The following is a 19232-nucleotide window of genomic DNA, read 5'->3' on the forward strand; positions in this document are numbered from 1 at the left end:
GATTATTTTACTTCTTTGCCAACATCTTAATCATTCTAGAGGGCGTGAGGTGGTATTCCATTGTGGGTTCCTGACAGCCCTGCTGACAGGTATCACTTCATGTGTGTTTGGGTCCTTCATATACCTTCCTCTGTGCAGTTTCTGTTCAAATTGTTAGTCCATTTATTATAGGGTGACCCATCTTAACATTATTGGGTTGTTGGAATAGATTATATATTGTCCTTGCTCAGATAAAAGGGTTGACAATTTTCCCTCCCAATCTGTGACTTGCCTTTTCATCTTAACCGTGTCTTTGAAGAGTAAGTTTAAAATTTGGATGAAATCAAACTTACCAGGTCTTTTCTTTTAGGTTTAGAGAGTTTTGTGTCCTTCTCGAATGCTGCAAAGATTTTTAGACACTGCACAATTCTAGCTCTGCTATTTAGGTCTGTGATTCATTTCTAGTTAATTTTTTGTGTGTGGTGTGACGTAAGGAGCCAGGAATCGTCTGGAGACTGTTTTGTTCCAGTAAGAACTGTTGAAAAGAGACTATTTTATCCCCGTTAGAGAAACTTATGGAAACCATCCTAGCCATTCACATGTGGGTGTGCTTCTAGAAAACTTATTCTCTTCCATTAATTTATGAGTCTCTCTGTATGGTAATATTACTCTTTTTATATACTGCTAAATTTCATTTTCTAACATCTTGTACATATTTTTCATAAATATGTTCATGAAGGATATGTTCTTGTCATTTTCTAGTTTGAGTATCAGTGTTATGTTGACCTTATGAATCAAATTAGGAAATGTCACTCCTCCTGAGTTTTCTTAAAGTGACCGTGACATTGGTCTTCCTTTTTATAGTAAATGAAAAAAGGAGAAATAAATAGAATATGGAGAAGGCACCTGAGTCTGGAGTGTTCACTGTGAGAAGGCTTAGCATTATGGAGTCTATTTTAGTAGATATTGGGCTATTTAGGTGCTTTGTCTTTTCTTGAGTCAGCTTTGGAAAGCTACATCTTTTAAAGAATTCATCCATTTATTTTTATTATTATTATGGTAAAAAGACATAACACTAAATATATCATCTTAACCTTTAAGTGTGTAGTTCAGTAGTGTTTTAAGTGCATGCTCATGGCTCTCTACAACTTTTTAATCTTGTAACTCTGAAACTGCTTCAACGTTAGTCACTCAGTCGTGTCCGACTCTTTGAGACCCCGTGGACTGTAATTCACCAGGCTCCTCTGTCCATGGGATTCTCCAGGCGAGAGTACTGGAGTAGGTTGCCATTTCCTTCTCCAGGGGATTTTTCTGACCCAGGGATCGAACCTGGGTCTCCCGCATTGCAGGCAGATTCTTTACCATCTGAGCCGCCTGGGAAGCATCTGCATCAATTAAACACTAACTCCTCTCCCCCCTCCCCTCAGTCCTTATACCATCTTTCTTCTTTCTGTTTCTATGATTTTGACTATTTTAGATATTTCAAATGAATGGAACTGTACAGTTCTTGTCATTTTGTAACTGGCTTATTTCACTTAGCGTAATACCCTCAAGGTTCTTCCACGTTATGTCATGTGACAAAATTTCCTTATGTTCATGGCTGGACAGTATTCCATTCCATATGCATCATATCTGATACACGTATATCACATCTTCTTTACCCATTTATCAGTTAAGAGCACTGGGTTGCTTCTACCTTTTGTGAATATTGCTGTGATACACATGGTGTGCAAAGATTTCTTTGAGATCCTGCTTTGAATTTTGGGGCTATATACCCAGGAGTGAGATTACTGGGTGGATAGTAGTTCTATTGTTAATTTTTTGAGGCATCTCCATACTGTTTCCCTAGTGACTGTACCATTTTACGTTTCCAACCACAGTATGCAAAGGTTCCAGCTTTTCCACATCTTTGCTAACACTGATTATTTTGTTTGTCTGTTTGTTTGTTTGACAGCGGCCATCCTTATGGGTGTGAGAAAATGTCTCGTGGTTTTGATTTGCATTTATTTGATGATTAGTGATTTTGAGCATCTTTTCATGTGTTTACTGTGTATGTCTTCTTTGGAAAAATGGCCTATTCCAAGGGCCCATTTTTAACTGGGCTGTTTTTGTTGTGGCCGCTGTTAAATTGTAGCCCCACCGCAAACTGATCCAGCACAGAAGTGTGATTTCTGGTAGCAAGATCGGGATCTTGGAAGAGTCGAGGTGCTGACGCCAGGATGGCTGTGCCGATGGTGGCAAGTTCTCCTATCCTCCTGTGCCTCAGTTTCCCCGTCCATCCAATGGGCTCACAGCGCCTCCCTCAGCCTGCTGTAGGATTACACAGGGAGATGCATGTTTGGTAGGGCCCAGGCTTGGCGCCCAGGATGTCAGCTCTGATTCTTATCACCTATTTGCAGTTTACTGGGTCTACTGGCCTTACATTTGCTGGGTCCAAGTGTTGATATTAAGAGTCAGATCAAGGAATTTACTGCGATGACCAAAACCACTGTTGAGGGAGCAGACAGGGTCACCCTGCCATTTCCCCAGAGGCAGGACGGCGTGAGGCAGGCTGAGCAGAGGTCAGCGTGGCCGGCGGGTGGGCCGTGTGCGAGCCTCACGTCAGACTGTCCCCAACTGGTCACTTCTGCTCTTCACAGAAGTGAAGCGTCTGACTGAGGCGGAAAGTTGAAACTGGTTCATTTAATTTTAGCTTCGTCCGTACACAGCATGAATAATGAATTACGGCTACAGACAGGTTGAAAACATGATCCAGCTGCAGCAGAAACGCACTTCAGCCCAGAAAACCACGAGCTAATAACCCAACGGGGAAAACAAACTGCACGGGAGAGTCGGCGGAGGGGCGTTTACAGAAGAGCAGCATCTGGGGAGGGGAAGGAGGCGTCAGGGGGTGAGGGCCCCCCAACCTGGCCCATCCGTGCGGAGGGGTCTCCTCGAGCCCGCTCACACTGACCAAGCGCTGCCAGCAGCCCTGCGACACGGCCTTGCCCCCCAGCAAGAGGGGCCCCTGCCCGCCAGGCGCAGAGCTGTGGGCCGGGCTGTGGGTGCACATGGGTTCAGATGAAGGACCGGAGCAAACGGAGGACTTCTCCTCTCCGGGGCGGGGAGGGGTGGTCAGAGCACATCTGGCCCGAGCCTGTCGGGCAGAGGCGGGGGCCACACGAGATGAGCAGAAGGGCAGCGGGGTCCAGGGTTTGAGGGGGCGGGATGGATGCGGGCAGCCTGGACTCCCCCCAGGGCCAGCAGCCAGGCCAGCTGGAGGGAGGGGGCTCCCAGAGTGAGACCGGGGAAGAAGCCTGGGGACGGCTGGGGTCGGGGAGGGAGCGGGGCAGGAAAGAGGAACCCACCATGGGTCAGGCAGCCGGGCACCAGGGCATCCACAGACGGGGCACAGTCCTGAGTGTCCATCTGGGCTGAAACACCCAGGTTCCACAGGGCCCAGTTTTGACTCAAAGCAACATCCAAGGTTGAATGGTTGATGTTGAAGCTGAAACTCCAATACTTTGGCCACCTGATGTGAAGAGCCGACTCATTGGAAAAGACTCTGATGCTGGGAAAGATTGAAGGCAGGAGGAGAAGGGGATGACAGAGGATGAGATGGTTGGATGGCATCACTGACTCAATGGTCATAAGTTTGAGTAAACTCCAGGAGTTGGTGATGGACAGGGAGGCCTGGTATGCTGCAGTCCATGGGGTCACAAATAGTCGGACATGACTGAGTGACTGAACTGAACTGAACATCCAAGGAACACAGCTTGGCTGCCAGAAAAACAGAAGTTTTAAAAATGCTTAAGTTCTGGGCTTCGCTAGTGCCTCAGGGGTAAAGAATCTTCCTGCCAATGCAGGAATCATGCGTTCGATTGCGGGGTGGGGAAGATCCCACGTGCCGCAGAGCGACTAAGCCCAAGCACCACAGCTAATCAGCCTGGGCTCCAGAGCCCGGGGCCACTCCTGACACCTGCAGGCCCGAGAGCCTGTGCTGCACGGCAACCAGAGGTCACTGCACGCTCTCCACTCGCCACAACCAGAGGAAAGTCCGCACAGCTAAGAAGACCCGGCACGGCCAAAAGTAAATACAAAAATTATTTTTTACAAAAACTTAAATTTTGTGATTCTTTCTCTGCCTCCCACCCACCTCCTCCCACCAAAACACACACACCCAGGCAGAAGTACAAGCAAAACTCCCAGCAGCATTCCTCATAATTCTTCTTTGACATCGCTGCCACTCCCCAAAATTCCACACTCATGGCAACTCCTAAAAGTCTTTCCTTTCTGCTCTCAAGGGTTACAGTGGCCACTTTGCTTCCCCAGACCCCCTACACCCATGGGCCCTCCTGGTCCTGTGGTTTCCACGGGGAGGGGGCAGGATTCGAGGGTCTGGAACTGATAGAAGAGAAGGGCTCTTCTTAAAAAAAAAAATGCAAAATGTGGGCGCTGAGTGAACCATAGAGGAGAAACTTTATTTGGAAGAAAATAGAAAAGACATTGCAACAAATTTTAATTATTCAAAAGCTGACAAAAGCATAACAAAGAAGAGAAAAAGCAACTGTTTTGCTAATGGAGTCAGTGTTGGTGCGGAGCATTTTGAAATGCTTCCTGCGGAGAGAGCAAAGGAGGTCAGAGCCTTTCTTCTAGCACGATGTTTGCACTGTGTCCTTGTTCTCCACCCCCTGAGGTCCTGCAAATCCTTGTTTTCCACCCCCTGAGGTCCGGCAAATCCCGGCTGTGGTCACAGGTGGGTGGGCTCCCCCTCTGGGCGGCTGGCTCAGGTGAGCTGGCGCTACGAGGCCCTCCCACTCTCCTCTCAGCGGGCCTGAGACCCTCAGCGTGCCCTGGCCTCAGGGAATCTGAAAGGCCTGGGCAGCTTTTCCTCATGAGACCGCCAAGCCCTGCCTCCACCCGGAGAGGCGGGCCCTCCAGGACTTGAGCATCCTCAGCTGAGACCAGCCTTCAGGGCCGAGGACCCACGGTGACGAGGAGGTGCTCCCCCAGGGTCGCCTGTGGACTGGGAGACACACCGTTGCCGCCCTTTGTGGCCACCAGCTCAGGTGGCTGGCCGTGCCCCCTCCATTGCTGTTGTTTAGTTGCTAAATGTGTCCCACTCTTTGCAACCCCATGGACGGAAGCACGCCAGGCTTCCCGGTCCTTCACCATCTCCCAGAGCTTGCTCAAACTCCTGTCCATAGAGTCAGTGATGCCATCCAACCATCTCATCCTGTCGTCCCCTTCTCCCGCCTTCAATCTTTCCCAGCATCAGGGTCTTTTCCAATGTGTCAGTTCTTCGCATCAGGTGCCAAAGTATTGGGGGTTCAGTATCAGTCCTTCCAATGAACACCCAGGACTGATCTCCTTTAGGACTGACGGGTTTGATCTACTTGCAGTCCAAGGGACTCTCTAGAGTCTTCTCCAACACCACAGTTCAAAATCATCAGTTCTTTGGTGCTCAGCCTTCTTTATGCTCCCTATTACACCTTCCTTAAATGCCTACCAGTTTCCTCTGGCACCTTGGGGGTCGGGGCCGTTTGACCAGCAGAGAGGCTGACGGGCAATCCTAAAAACGAGTTTGGGCAGCAGGTGCACTTTTATCTAACCCAGGCCATAAGCATCAACCTGAGTGATGCCTCTAAATACGCTTTTCTTCCCCCCTTACCTAGTGTCTTCATTTCCCAGCGCTGTTGTAATGAACTCCCAAGGGCCGGGGCTTCAGGCAGCAGAGATGTGTGCTCGCGTGTCTGGAGGCTGAGCCCGAGGAGTCGGCCGGGACGCACGTTTTGGGCCCGCCGAAGGTGTCCCAGAGAAATTGGGAGGAGACAGGGCCTGCTTATTTCCTCTGATGTTGAAAAATCAAGTCAGACAGAGGCATACACCCCGCCACACCTCCATGGAGGGCAGGAAGGACGACAGGACACTGGGGACGTGTCGATCCCGAGGAGAGCGGGCCGGACGGGGCAGCCTTTCCTGGGGATGGAACTGGGGCTGAACAGAAACTTGCAGCTCAGGAGATGCCCGCGACGGGGCCCGAGCTCCCCAAGGCGCAGGCTGCTCCCTGGGCATCTGAGCTCCCTCTTTGGGCAAAACGAAACGCCAGGGCCGTTCCTATGGCACGGTTTTCATCCCACAAAGGAAGCAGAGTCACAGCCTTGGTCCTTGACAGACCCCAGATCCTGGGGGGCGGGGGTCCATGAGCTGGGGGAGGACGTGACCCCCACTCCGCCCACCGGCCGGGCCCCAGCCAGCAAGAGAGACGGACCTCAGCCAGGACCGCTCGCCTGTGCTGGGTGAGGGGACATCACGGAGCTCTGCGGGCTCAAGTCTGAGCGGTCCTTGCGAACTCGGGGCGGGGTCCTCAGCTCCAGCCCGGAGCACCCCGTCTGGGTGTGAGGAGGGCGGTCACACTATGAAACGCCTGCAAGGGTGCTCAGACGGGCTGCTTTCTGCTCGCAGCCTGACAAGGAGCCGCGTCAGCAGGACTGTGGGTCCCAGTGGGGTTGATGGCCCAGGGGGCTCTGGGCAGGGGAGGGGCCCAAAGAACTCACGCCCGGGGTTCCCTGGATCCCAGGAGCAGAGTGTGGAGGTGAGGGGGCCGGGCCAGGCTGTGTGTGCCCAGTGAGGAGGGATGGCTCTGGACCCCCAGAGACATGGGCCCGTGGGTGGAGAGAGCACGTCACTGCCTGGGGAGGTGTCCAGGGACCATCGGGGCCTTTCCTCCCACCCTCAGCATCACCCCCCCACCCCCCACTTGCCCTGAGTCCCCGAGTCACAGACCCAATCTGGTCCCGCCCAGGAGGCCTGAGGAGGCTGGGACTCTGCACCAGTGATGGGCTCCCGCATCCCTGGGGGGTGAGAGCACTCTGGAGGGAGCACGCAGAGCCGGCTCGGCGCCCACACAGAGGGGATTGGGGAGGCCCCCCAGCCTGGCCCACGGACAGCAGAACAGGCCATCACCAGTGTTCCCGCGGAGGCCCTGGGGCCTAGCCACCCCCCACCACGAAAACCCTGCCTAGAAAGGAGAAACCCCTCCACGGACAGGACAGCAGGGTGTGGATGGGACTCGAGATGTGGGGAGACCACGCTGCCCTTCAGCTCCGTCCCGCGGCCCACAGAGCTCACAGCCTCCTCCCTGTAGCCCTCTCCCCCTCCCCATCAGGCCCTGTGTTGCCCTGCACCTTTCTGAATCTGTCCTTTCACCTGATAAATGACAGGAGTAAAAGCCTGATGGAACCTCTATGAACGTAAATCAGAAAACTCAAGGTAAGTGCTCCACATCGGGCGGCCGGGCAGTAAGCTCAGAAAATTGTCTCCTGTTTTAGAAGAGAGGAAACTAAAGCTGTCAGATCTGGAGGAGTTTCCCACCGTGGGAGTGCTACTTTAAAATCAAATAGTTTTCTTCTTTTCAAGTTCCAGCTTTGAGAGTGGCTCCCAGTGAGTTTTAGGTGAAAAACAAGCAGAAAGACTGACCTTCTGTGCTTTGGTGTTTGGTTACAGAACAGGGGTGGGTAAAGGCCAAGAGAAACCCAGACTCAGAAGAAGGACCATTCTGCACCAGCCGTCAGCAGCTTATACCCCCGACGGAGCGAAGGGATTGGATTCCCACCTGAGGTGCCCCACGTTGACCCCAGACAGCCCAGCCCCCAGCGGGGTGCAGCTGACATCAGCGTCAGCCCAGACCCTGGGGGGACACGCCTGCCTGGGGATGGCGTGTGGCAGACCTGGTCTCCAGGCCCCGCCCGGCAGGTGGGGACAGGATGGCTGGCATCAGAACCTGCAGGTTGGCGTTGCCGGTGGGTGCGAGGGGAGGTGGGGGTGCCATGCTGTCAGAGCTGTGACTCTGGAGCTCAGGGCTGGGGCGGTGAGAGCGCGGAGACCCCTGCCTCTCCTGAAAAGTCATCAGGCTTGAAGGAAGCTGGCAGGGGGACCCTAGAGAGGCTACGTTTGCATCACGGCCCAGGCGGCCTGAGCGAGCAGGAAGGAGTGAGACCACCACGCATGGCTCTGCTGAAAACTCATGGAATGAAGAGTCAGCCCCCGAGTCCTCCAGCTTCCCTCAGCCCAGGGGAGCTTGGGGCAGCCTCTGGGAAGGCGTGGGGACCACAGCGTCCTGGAACATTCCCTGGGGAGTGGCCCAGTGCCCGTGTGGCCAGAGTGTCAAGAGGACCCTACTGAGAACAAGCGTGCTCACCCTACAGCCTGTGATGCACACACTCAGGACTCACCAAAGACAGTGAGCCCTGCACGGACAGGACGGTGGGCACGTGGAGGGGACGTGCCGTATGGCCCACGCGGGGCCCTGCTGGACTCCCCTTGTCCCGGTAACTGCTGTCATGGCTGATGGTGGACACCGCAGAGCGCAGACGCCCGCCACAGCCGCCCGCAGCTCTAGGTCTGCCTCTGCAGGCTTCCCCAGGAGGGCGGCTCGCGGGATCGTTGCACTGGGCCTGCTGCACCAGGAGCCTCAACCCGGGCAGCTGAAAGCAGCACCGGTCAATTCTCTCAGCCCGGAGGCCAGAGGTCTGAGGTCAAGTGTCAGCAGGGCCATGCTCTCTGGCAGGGTCAGGGGGTGGAGGGTCTGTCCTCAGCCTCTCTGTCCCCTCCTGGCCTTGCCGGGAGCAGCCTTGGCATTGCCCTCAAGCGGCCACTTCACGCCTCTGCCACTTTCCTGGGATGAATCCCCACATGGCATCGCCCCTCCTTATAAGGACACCCACCCTAGTGGATCAAGCCCACCCTAGCGGATCAAGCCCACCCTAACATAATTCCACCTCAATGTAATTCAATAGCGTCTACCTTAATCTGACCTTATTTCCAAATGAGGTCACTCCACAGGCACAGGTTTAGAACTCAGGTCTGGCTTTGGGGAGCAGGGCGTGGAGGACACAAATCAACCCCCAGCAATTCTAGGCTTCACGTCCGAGGTGTTTCTAAAAACTAACAGGCCTGGGGCCCTAAGGGGCACAGTCTGTCCTTCGCTCCTGTGTCTACTTGAACTCAGGGCCGTGGGATCTGTTTATCATCTCACACTCGCTGAACCCGAGTCCCCTGATGGTGTGGGCCGTGTCCCCGCCCCCCAGGAAAGTGCTCCGGGATGCTGCTGCTGCCCTTCAGCCCCCGGGCCTGCGTCCAGAGAGCTCGCCACCCTCTGCTGTGACCGTCAGCTTGTCACTGAGGCCCCAGCCCCGGGTCTTTCTTCTGCTTCTTTGCTGAAGGACAGAGTCTGAAGCTCTCAGCGCTGTTGGCGGGAGGCTCCAGGCACCAGAGGATGGTGGGCAGGAAGAGAGACGGGTACGTGGAGAGAGGGCAGGGCTGGGCGCAGCTGCGTGCGGACAGACCGCAGCGGATAGGGCTGCAACGTGCAGAAGCCGGAAGTGAGGAGCCCACGTTCCCGCTGTGTACCAGGGAGACCCTCCCCACGGCGCCCCCACCACGGGGGCCGCCCTCCCCCAGCGCACAGCCTCAGAATTAATGGGACAGATGAAGCCTGTTATCTGCTCGGCTCTGATGCCAAGCGCGTAATGAGACGTCAATAAATATTCATGCGTTCCATTATTGGCGGTTTTCATCTGCATGTGACTCTTTAGATGTGCTAGTAAAAATGCTCACAATGGGAAAAAAAAAAAAAAAAGATTGCTTTGGTTGACAATAAAGGGGTCTGTCTGTTGGTGGGAGATGAAATAGTCACATAATTTCAAGGATTTTCCTGGGTGTGTGTCGAGGTCTTAGCCTGCTAAATGCAACACTAGATGCATTGCCCCACCCTTTCAAATAAAGTTGGTGTCAAAAACGACATTGGCATTTTTTTCTTTAAAGCAAGAGACACAGGAGAAAATAATTCATTGAAATTGAAAAATTGAAATTCAAAGACATTGAAAGCCGGCAATAGTAATAATACCAGCTGTCGATAAAAAAGAGTTGAGAATTAAAGACACGTCTTCCCAGGTTCATGCTCAGGCGAGCAAGGAGCATCCATGGACTGGATGCACTTTGTATTGCTGAGTCTTTTTCTGGAGCAATAGTGTGTAGCAGTCAGGGAGGAAATTAGAGGAAAATTAAGTAAACTTGTGGAAGAATTACAAAAAGATGCCCCAAAGGAATTGGAGAATATATTCTTCTATTCACAATAGTGAGCAAGAGAAAGATAAATAAACCATCAGAGAAAGCTGAGTAAATACCCATTTTTCTAAAGTGGACACACTTTGAAGGCAGCACGCATCCACACGGCCCCCTCCCTGACGCTCCACCTCTGCAGACGTCTGGCTCGGCCGCGTCCAGCCTGAGGGTGGGCAAGAAGGCCCTCCAGGCAGTGAAAGGAAGGCACAGTGCCATTTCCAAACATGCTTGTTCATGATTTCTCTCTGGGGCATCTGTCAATACAGCGGCCTTGCTCCATAATTCTTAGATAAATTGGGAGCTGCCTGCTCAAAGGTTTCTACTGATGGGGCGTGGGCTTGGACACCACCCAGAAGACAGGACATTGACAGGACACACAGATGAGGAGGCAGAGGGGAGGTTGTTACAGACCCAGAACTGACCACACAGAATGTCCCGCCTCACGCGAGTAAGGCCCCGCCCACCTGGTGGTGGGCATCTGGATGCGCCCTGAGAAGTAGGCTTCACTCTTCAGGAATTCTCACGCTGTAGAAAAGAACGTTTTTAGAAAAAAACTCCTGTAAGATTTTTTTTTAACTAAAGTGTGTATGCTTAGAGTACGAAAATTTCAAGGCTAGTTTTTAGGACGTGAAATAAGTTTTAGAGGTTATCTGCAGATTGAAGACTTCATCTGCTTTTTATCTACATCCAAGCTGAATGAGAAGGAACCTAAGGGTCTAACATTAGCAGCCCTTCCTGTGTGGGGCAGGCATGCCACGGGAAGCTGAAGACTACACTGCACCCACCACCCGATGGTGGCTGCCAAGGGGTGGAGGGTGCACGCGCTCCCTCTGGCCCCCTAATCTGAGCAGGTGGGCACCCCAAGCTGGGATGTCTGCTGGAAAAAGAACGACAGGGAGGGTCGCCTGGGGGTGTGCTGCCCTCACAATGCATCCACTTTAGAAAAATCGGTATTCACTCAGCTTTCTCTGATGATTTATTTTACCCTTTCTCTTGATCACTATTTTGAATAGAGGGATATGTGGCCGGCTCTGGATCCCTGGCATTCTGCTTGGATCTACAGTCAGAAATGTTGCATTGGGTCACAGTGCCTTTAAGAGAGAGGGATAAGGACCCCCCAGCCTCAAATGATGTTGATTTTGTTTTATAAATAAAAGCTTTCTCTAGATACATGCATATATCTGTTTAAAAACAGAGAAAGACTTCCAGTCCTAACGTTGGCTGAGTGCTTATTATACCCTAGAGACCATTTAAGTAAGTAAGTGTGTTAGTCACTCAGTTGCGCCCACCTCTCTGTGATCCCATGGGCTGTAGCCCGCCAGGCTCCTCTGGCAATGGGATTCTCCAGCAAGAACACTGGAGTGGGCGGCCATGCCCTCCTCCAGGGGATTTTCCAACCCACGGTTCGAACCATGTCTCCTGTGGCTCCTGCTTTGCTGGCGGATTCTTTACTGCTGAGCCACTAGGGAACCCCATGATAGCGTGTTGACCCTTGAACAACTCAGGATTATAAGGTGAAAATTTTTGTATAACTTTATAGTCAACTCTCATATCTGAAGTTCTATACTGTAGTACTTACTGGAAAAAACTTGCGTATGAGTGGACCCTTGAAGCTCCAACCTGTGTTGTTCAAGGGTCAAATGTATATGTTTATATTAAAATATCTCTTGTATATATTATTTTAAATATATAATAACTATATAATCTATACTATACACATAAACATTCATGTTATACATACATAATAAACACATTTCAAAATTCTCTTGGGAATGCTGAAGGCCTTGGAGCTATCTGCTGTCTGCATCTCCGGGGCCAGGAGACTGTGGCTGTGGACCACTCTCAGGCTGGCTGGCCAGGTCGGTTTGGGAGAATCTCATTACTGCTCTAGATTTCTGCCCCAGAAGGCAAGGCACCTCCCAGAAGCTGTGGGGTGGGGTCCTCCCTGTAATAGAGGGGACGTCTCCACTGTAGCTGAGACCCCAGTTGTGGGCAGCAAGCGGGAACCAGGACACAGGGCCTGTCCTCTGCTCCCCGAGTCATGGGCCAACAGTGAAGAGGCCCCGGCCTCCGGTTGGAAGACAGCAGAGGCGGCTGAGAGGGTGAAACAGGTCTGCTGCTCCCACTGTCCGACGCGCAGAGTCACTCCCGCAGGACCCGGGCCTCCACCCAGAGGGGTCCAGCTGGCACCTCGCCCACCCTCTGTTTGCTCAGACCCAGAAGCGCGTCTCCTGCTTCAGCACCAGGCTGTGACTGGGCTCCAAGTCTGATCTGCTTCAGCTTCACACTTCAAGTTATTCATAGGCTTTAATCACAGCCTTAAATTGCAGAGGAAACCGTCACACATCACAGTTATCTGAAGCCACCCTCAGCAGTTTTTGATTCACAGCTCGGCCTGGAGACCTTTGAAAGCTGGTGGAGGTGTCGCTCTGAGCCAGGAGGGGTCCTAGCTGTTAATAGCACTTGACCGCATGCACAGTGCCCTGACCTAAGGTTTCTCTGTTTTTCCATCAAAGACTCTGAAATACCAAATCAAGTCACTACAGAGTGGATTTGTCACAACTAGATCCAACTCAATTTTTCTGCCTTTCTATTGACTACTCAAAGAGGAGAGCTCATTATTTTTCATCTATTATCTTGCTTTTTGTTTCCTTTCTTTGGGCTGCACCATGAAGCATGTGGGATGTAGTTCCCCCACCAGGGTCAAACCTGTACCACCTGCCTTGGGAGCATGGCGTCTTAACCACTGGATTGCCAGAGAAGTCCATTTATCTGTTGCTTTCTTGTGTTGAAGGAAAGTACAGCATTTATTGCAAGGTATCAAAGAAGGCGAGCAGGTTGTTAATGCTCAAAAGACCTCAATTCCTTAATGGCTTCCTGGGAGGGTTTTTCCTCAGTTAATTTATTTTTTAAATTGAAGTATACTTGAGTTACAGTACTCTGTCAGCTTCAGTTGTGTAGCAAAGTGGCTCATATATATACAGATTGCTCCACAGATTCTCCTCCAGTATAGGTCACCACAAAATACTGAAGAGAGAAAGCTCATTATTTTTAATTTTTTCACTTGCTTTCAAGTGTCGCGTTCCCTATTATCTCATTAATAATATTTTCAAAGTACAGAACCATCTCCAAATTTAGCAGAAGTCTGCATGCTTTCTTTCCTTGCTATTTTCTCCTTCAACTGAAATGGCCTGGGGTTGGTTCCAAAGTGAGTAGGTTCATACGACCCTCCAAAATCGGTATCACTTTCAGGTGACTAGAAATAAGAGGGAATTCTAAACTCCAACCAAGAAGACTTAAAAGACACACATTCAATGGGAAAAAAATACATACATTCGTGTATCAAGGAAAATGAGCCATTCACATCCTCGCGCAGTACAATGGCTCAGAAGCATAAAACCTAATCAAAGAAACACAAAGAAAGTCACGAAAATGCACACAGTGGGTCTCCTTCAGAGACTTGGGGCAGAATCCACTGGGGCACACGGCGTATGCCTAAAGTCAAACAGAAATATTAAAAAGTTTATCCCGAAAGTGAGGCCAGTGGCTTCCTCCTGGGGGAGGGGTGTAGGAAAGGGAACCCCAGGGCCAGAGTGTGGGGAACAGAGAATGTGGTTCTGCCTAAATTGAATAAAGCTGATTAATCATTGATCTTTCTTTTATTTGGACCTAAATACACCCAGGTCTGGCGGTTCATGCTGAATCGCCTGAAGCGGATTACATCACCCCGGTCGATTTGCACACATGACCGGCTTCAGGGTCACTGCCTTATTGGAGCCACGGAGAGTTTTTCATTTTGCTTATTTTTCATTTTGCAGTTGGCTGTATGTGAAAGAAATGCCACGAGCAGCAGCCTGAGCTGGCCTCCATGAAGGTCACCTGTCTTTCTGGGACAGGACAGCATGCCTCTGCACTCCTCTCCCTGCCTGGGGCCGTGGGTCAGCCTCCCCTGGGAGCCCAGCCCTCTGAGCTGTTTTCCATCTGAACCCGGCCCCCTCCGCTTCCCAGCTCCATCTCTCCCAGCCATGGCAGAACTCAGCTTTCCTCGGGGAGCAGGGGGAGGGCGGAAGGGTAGGTCACAGGAACCCAGCTGCTTTGGAGACATTTTGGCAAGTCTGAATATCATATGGGGACTAGGAGTCCACACTTCCTCCCTTGCGGCTCATGAACGGGGAGAGTTCAAAGCTATGGCGAATCCCAGCCCCGGGGACACCACCTGGGTGGAGGGGGCCTGTTTAGGACCCGGAGAAGCCTCACGTCATCAGGAACAGAAGTGCTTGGTCTCCTCTCTCCTGGCTGGAAGAGATGACTTGCGAAAGACACGCCAGACAGAGGTGCCTGGTAACAAGCCCCGTTCATACCATGACTCTGAGCCACCTGAGAGATAAACCATTGCCCTAGGTGAAATAGATTGCTTGAGATCTATTTCCACAAGACCCTGGAAAATCCAGGGCCCACAGTTGTGAAGTTGTCAGGGCAGCAAAAATGCTTGTAAAATGAAGACACCGATGAAGTGATGACCCAGACCCTTAGCACGTCCTCACCGTGTGAAGTCTTTCCAGCTCTGCCCAGGCAGTGGGCATCTCTGTTGGCCAATGGGTTGCTCACCCTGGCTGCATCCTGCTGTGTGATGGTGACCCCAAAGCTGAGGGGCCCCTGGCACAGGGTCCTGCTCTGCCGCAGCAACACTGGAGGCCTGGGGCTCAGCGGTTGCTCGGCCGTGTCTGACTCTGCAACCCCATGGCCTGCAGCATGCCAGGCTTCCCTGTCCATCACCAACTCCCAGAGCTTGCTCAAATTCGTGTCCATTGAATTCGTGATGCCATCCCACCATCTCATCCTCTGTCGTGCCCTTCTCCTCCTGCCTTCAATCTTTCCCAGCATCAGGGTCTTTTCCAATGAGTCAGTTCTTCACATCAGGTGGCCAAAGTATTGGAGTTTCAGCTTCAGCATCAGTCCTTCCAATGAATATTCAGAACTGATTTCCTTTAGGATGGACTGGTTGGATCTCCTTGCTATTCAAGGGACTCTCAAGTGTCTTCTTCAACACCACTGTTCAAAAGCATCAGTTTTTCAGCACTCAGCTTTCTTTATAGTCCAACTCTCACATCCATACATGACTACTGGAAAAACCATAGCTTTGACTAGATGGACCTTTGTTGGCAAAGTAATGTCTCTGCTTTCTAATATACTGTCTAGGTACAATCACCATCTGCAGTGATTTCAGAGCCCCCAAAACATAAAGCCTCTCACTGTTTCCGCTTTTCCCCATCTATTTGCCATGAAGTGATGAGACCAGATGCCATGATCTTAGTTTTCTGAATGTTGAGTTTAAGCCAACTTTTTCACTCTCCTCTTTTACTTTCATCAAGAGTTTCTTTAGTTCCTCTTCACTTTCTGCCATAAACGTGGTGTCGTCTGCATATCTGAGGTTACTGATATTTCTCTGGGCAACCTTGATTCCAGCTTGTGCTTCATCCAGCCCAGCATTTCTCATGATGTACTCTGCACATAAGTTAAATAAGAAGGGTGATAATGTACAGCCTTGACATACTCCTTTCCTGATTTGGAACCAGTCTGTTGTTCCATGTCCAGTTCTAACTGTTGCTTCTTGACCTGCATACAGATTTCTCAGGAGGCAGGTAAATTGGTCTGGCATTCCCATCTCTTTAGGAATTTTCCACAGTTGTTGTTAGAATCAAACTTCATACCCTCCAGAGATGCTCAGAGGGCTCAAACCGACCTTGTGTGCACCAGGACCCAGAGACCCCCACAGAGATTGGGACAGAACTGTGTCTGACTGTCTCCTGCAGAGGTGTGGGTCAGCAGTGGCCTGCCGCAGGGGCAGGGGCTCTGGGTGCAGTAGACCTGGGTATGGCATAAGCCCTCTTGGACGAGGTCGCCATTAACCCGACCATAGAGCTGCCAGAACTTACACAGGACTGGGGAAACAGACTCCCAGAGGGCACAAACAGAATCTTGTGCACCAGGACCCAGGAGAAAGGAGCAGTGACCCCACACTGACCCAGATTTGCCGCTGAGTGTCCAGGAGTCTCCAGATGGAGGCAGGGGTTGGCGGTGGCCTGCTGCAGGGTCTGGGGCACCAAGTGTAGAAATGTATGCGTGGGACATTTTGAAGGAGGTTGCCATTATCTTCATTACTTCCACCATAGTTTGGCCTCAGGTCAAATAACAGAGAGGGAACACAGCCCTGCCCATCAACAGAAAGTTGGATTAAGGATTTACTGAGCATGGCCCCACCCATCAGAACAAGACCCAGTTTCCCCCTCAGCCAGTCTCTCCCATCAGGAAGCTTCTGTAAGCCTCTTATCTTTCTCCGTCAGAGGGAAGACAGAATGAAAGCCACAATCACAGAAAACAAACCAATCTGATCACACGGACCACAGCCTTGTCTAACTCAATGAAGCTAAGCCATGCTGTGTAGGCCACACAAGACGGATGGGTCATGGTGGAGAGTTCTGACAAAACGTGGTCCACTGGAGAAGGGAGTGGCAAACTACTTCAGTATTCTTGGTTTGAGAACCCCATGAACAGTATGAAAAGGCAAAAAGATAGGACACTGAAAGATGAATTCCCCAGGTCAATAGGTGCCCAATATGCTACGGGAGATCAGTGGAGAAATAACTCCAGAAAGGATGAAGGGATGGAGCCAAAGCGAAACAATGTCCATTTGTGGATGTGACTGGTGATGGAAGCAAAGTCTGAAGCTGTAAAGAACAATATTGCCTAGGATCCTGGAATGTTAGGTCCATGAATCAAGATAAATTGGAAGTGGTCAGACAGGAGATGGCAAGAGTGAACATCGACATTTTAGGAATCAGTGAACTAAAATGGACTGGAATGGGCGAATTTAACTCAGATGACCATTATATCTACTACTGTGGGCAAGAATCCCTTAGAAGCCAAGCAAACAGCACATGTAAAGCTTCTGATGACATCATGTCCCCAGGCACTCCATTGGCTGAGGCAAGTCACCTGACCAAACTCAAGTTCCATAGGGAGGGGCTTATCTCCTGCCCCAAGGGGAGGGGTGCGGTTCATCCCAGGGGCTGTCCCTGGGGTTCTTCCCTGGTTATTGAAGGTTGAACATTTAATACAACGCATGTGTGTGTGTGCCCAGTTATGTCTGACTCTTGTGATCCCAGGGACTGTAGCCTGCCAGGCTCCTCTGTCCATGGGATTTCCCAGTCAAGAATACTGGAGTGGGTAGCCATTTCCTACTCCAGGGGATCTTCCCGACCCAGGAATTGAACCCAAGTCTCCTGCGTCTCCTAGTGCCACCTGGGGAGCCCCGAATACAGTGTAAGGTGATAACAAAATAAAATTAAGAACCTTGCAGGATGCCTTACCCCATGAATTCAATGAAAGCAGGAGCTTGTGGGATGCATTATCCTGTGAATTCAATGAAAGTATGAACGTGAAAGAACTATTTGACTCTCCAGATAGAGACACAAGCATGTGAAGCTCAGCTTCAGTGGCAAAAAGAGAAAAACAACTAAAATGGTGACAAACCAGAAATTCACAAGAGAACTGTGAACAGGTCAAGAACAACCTTTGGGGAAACTGACCCAAACATTTGCAAAAATTGCCTTCTTTCTGCTTCCAGATAGGACAGGCAGAATCCTGCCACCTAAAATTCCATTCAGAAGAGTATACCGGGCAACACTCCCACAACGTTGGATTCCTTACGATTTTTAATAAAAGTCAGAAATACTTGCAATGAAAACCTAAATTCTGCTAAACCTGTGGAAAAAGAAATTTACTTGCATATCTTCAAGCTTTATTTTTCAAAATAATGTCCCAAACAAAAACTGTTTATGCTATTTATTTTGAATTTTTGATGCCCACTTTAAGCAAATCCCTGGTAAGTGGATAGTGAGGCTCTTCTGAATGGAAACTCAGGGTTTAGACTCAAAGACTGGAGTCTGGCTCCAGCCTCAGTGCCTGTGACAGGCTGATGACATTGGACTTGTTGCTTCTGAGTTTCTTCATCCACCCCTCACTGAAAAGGTCAGTGTGAGCGTGTACCCAAACCCAACAATACCTGGCACACAGGAGCACTCAATAAATGTTATTACTAAAATTATTAGATCATCCCATTTCTGCTTCTAAAATTGTATTTATTCTCTTTATTGTTTTACATACCATTTTAGGTTATCTAATTGCAGTAAAGTTCATATAACCTAATTGACCAGATGCACTGAACTCAGTCCACACATTTAGGGAGATGCTCTCACCTGTTCTTCTAGAATCTCTTATTTGTTGCATAAGCAAAAGAGGATAAAAACTCAGAAATATGTTTGTGCAAAAATGAACATGTCCTGAAGGGATATAATTAACTATACTTAAGCAGTTCCTGGGCAGCTGGGTGTAAAAATTCACATCTTCAGTGATAATTTAAGTATAAAGTTACATAAAAGACAAGATGAGGTGGTGGAGCACACATCTATATAGGTCTATGGGAAGTGTTTCTCCCACCCCATCTGCTCTTCATTCATCCCTCCTGTTCCCCGGTCAGTCAGCAGAGGGGTTGTGGGCAACCAGAGACAGGGAGGGGAGGAGGGAGGGAAGGGAGGAGGGAGAGTAAGGAGGGAGATCCCTGCTTCTTAAAGCTTGCTATTGCAAAGGCAACGTGAAATAGTCTGCATTTTTCAGCACCTGAAATCAAATAAATTAGTCAAACGCGAAAGCTAGTTATTAGAACAGGTGGTCGTCAACCCCGTTCTGGGAGAGGAAAGGTGTTTGTAAGTCGCGGCAGCCAGGAGGCACTGAGGCCTCGGGAGGGGTCGGCGCAGGCCGTGAGGACACAGTCTGACCCCTGTGTCACCAGAGAGAGCCCGTTCTGGGGCAGGAAGCCGCCTGAACAGAGCCGCAGAGACGCGGGGGAGCGCACTGCACCTGTGCGTGTGTGAGTGCACGCCTGCGCGTGCACGTGTGTGTGTTGAGCTGCAAGTGACCAGCGTTGCCAACACATGACATTAGAAGGGCAGGGACGGAGGGCGCAGTGGGGAAGTGAGCATGTCAGGCCGCGGGGCTCCACGCACCGTTCTGACGGGTGCAATTGCATCCTCAAGCTCAGCGATGAAAGATGGGGTGAGGCCTGGCCTCTGTAAGCCGGGTGAGAACTG

The sequence above is a fragment of the Cervus canadensis genome, chromosome 33, assembly GCF_019320065.1.
Source record: "Cervus canadensis isolate Bull #8, Minnesota chromosome 33, ASM1932006v1, whole genome shotgun sequence".
Taxonomy (NCBI): Eukaryota; Metazoa; Chordata; class Mammalia; order Artiodactyla; family Cervidae; genus Cervus; species Cervus canadensis.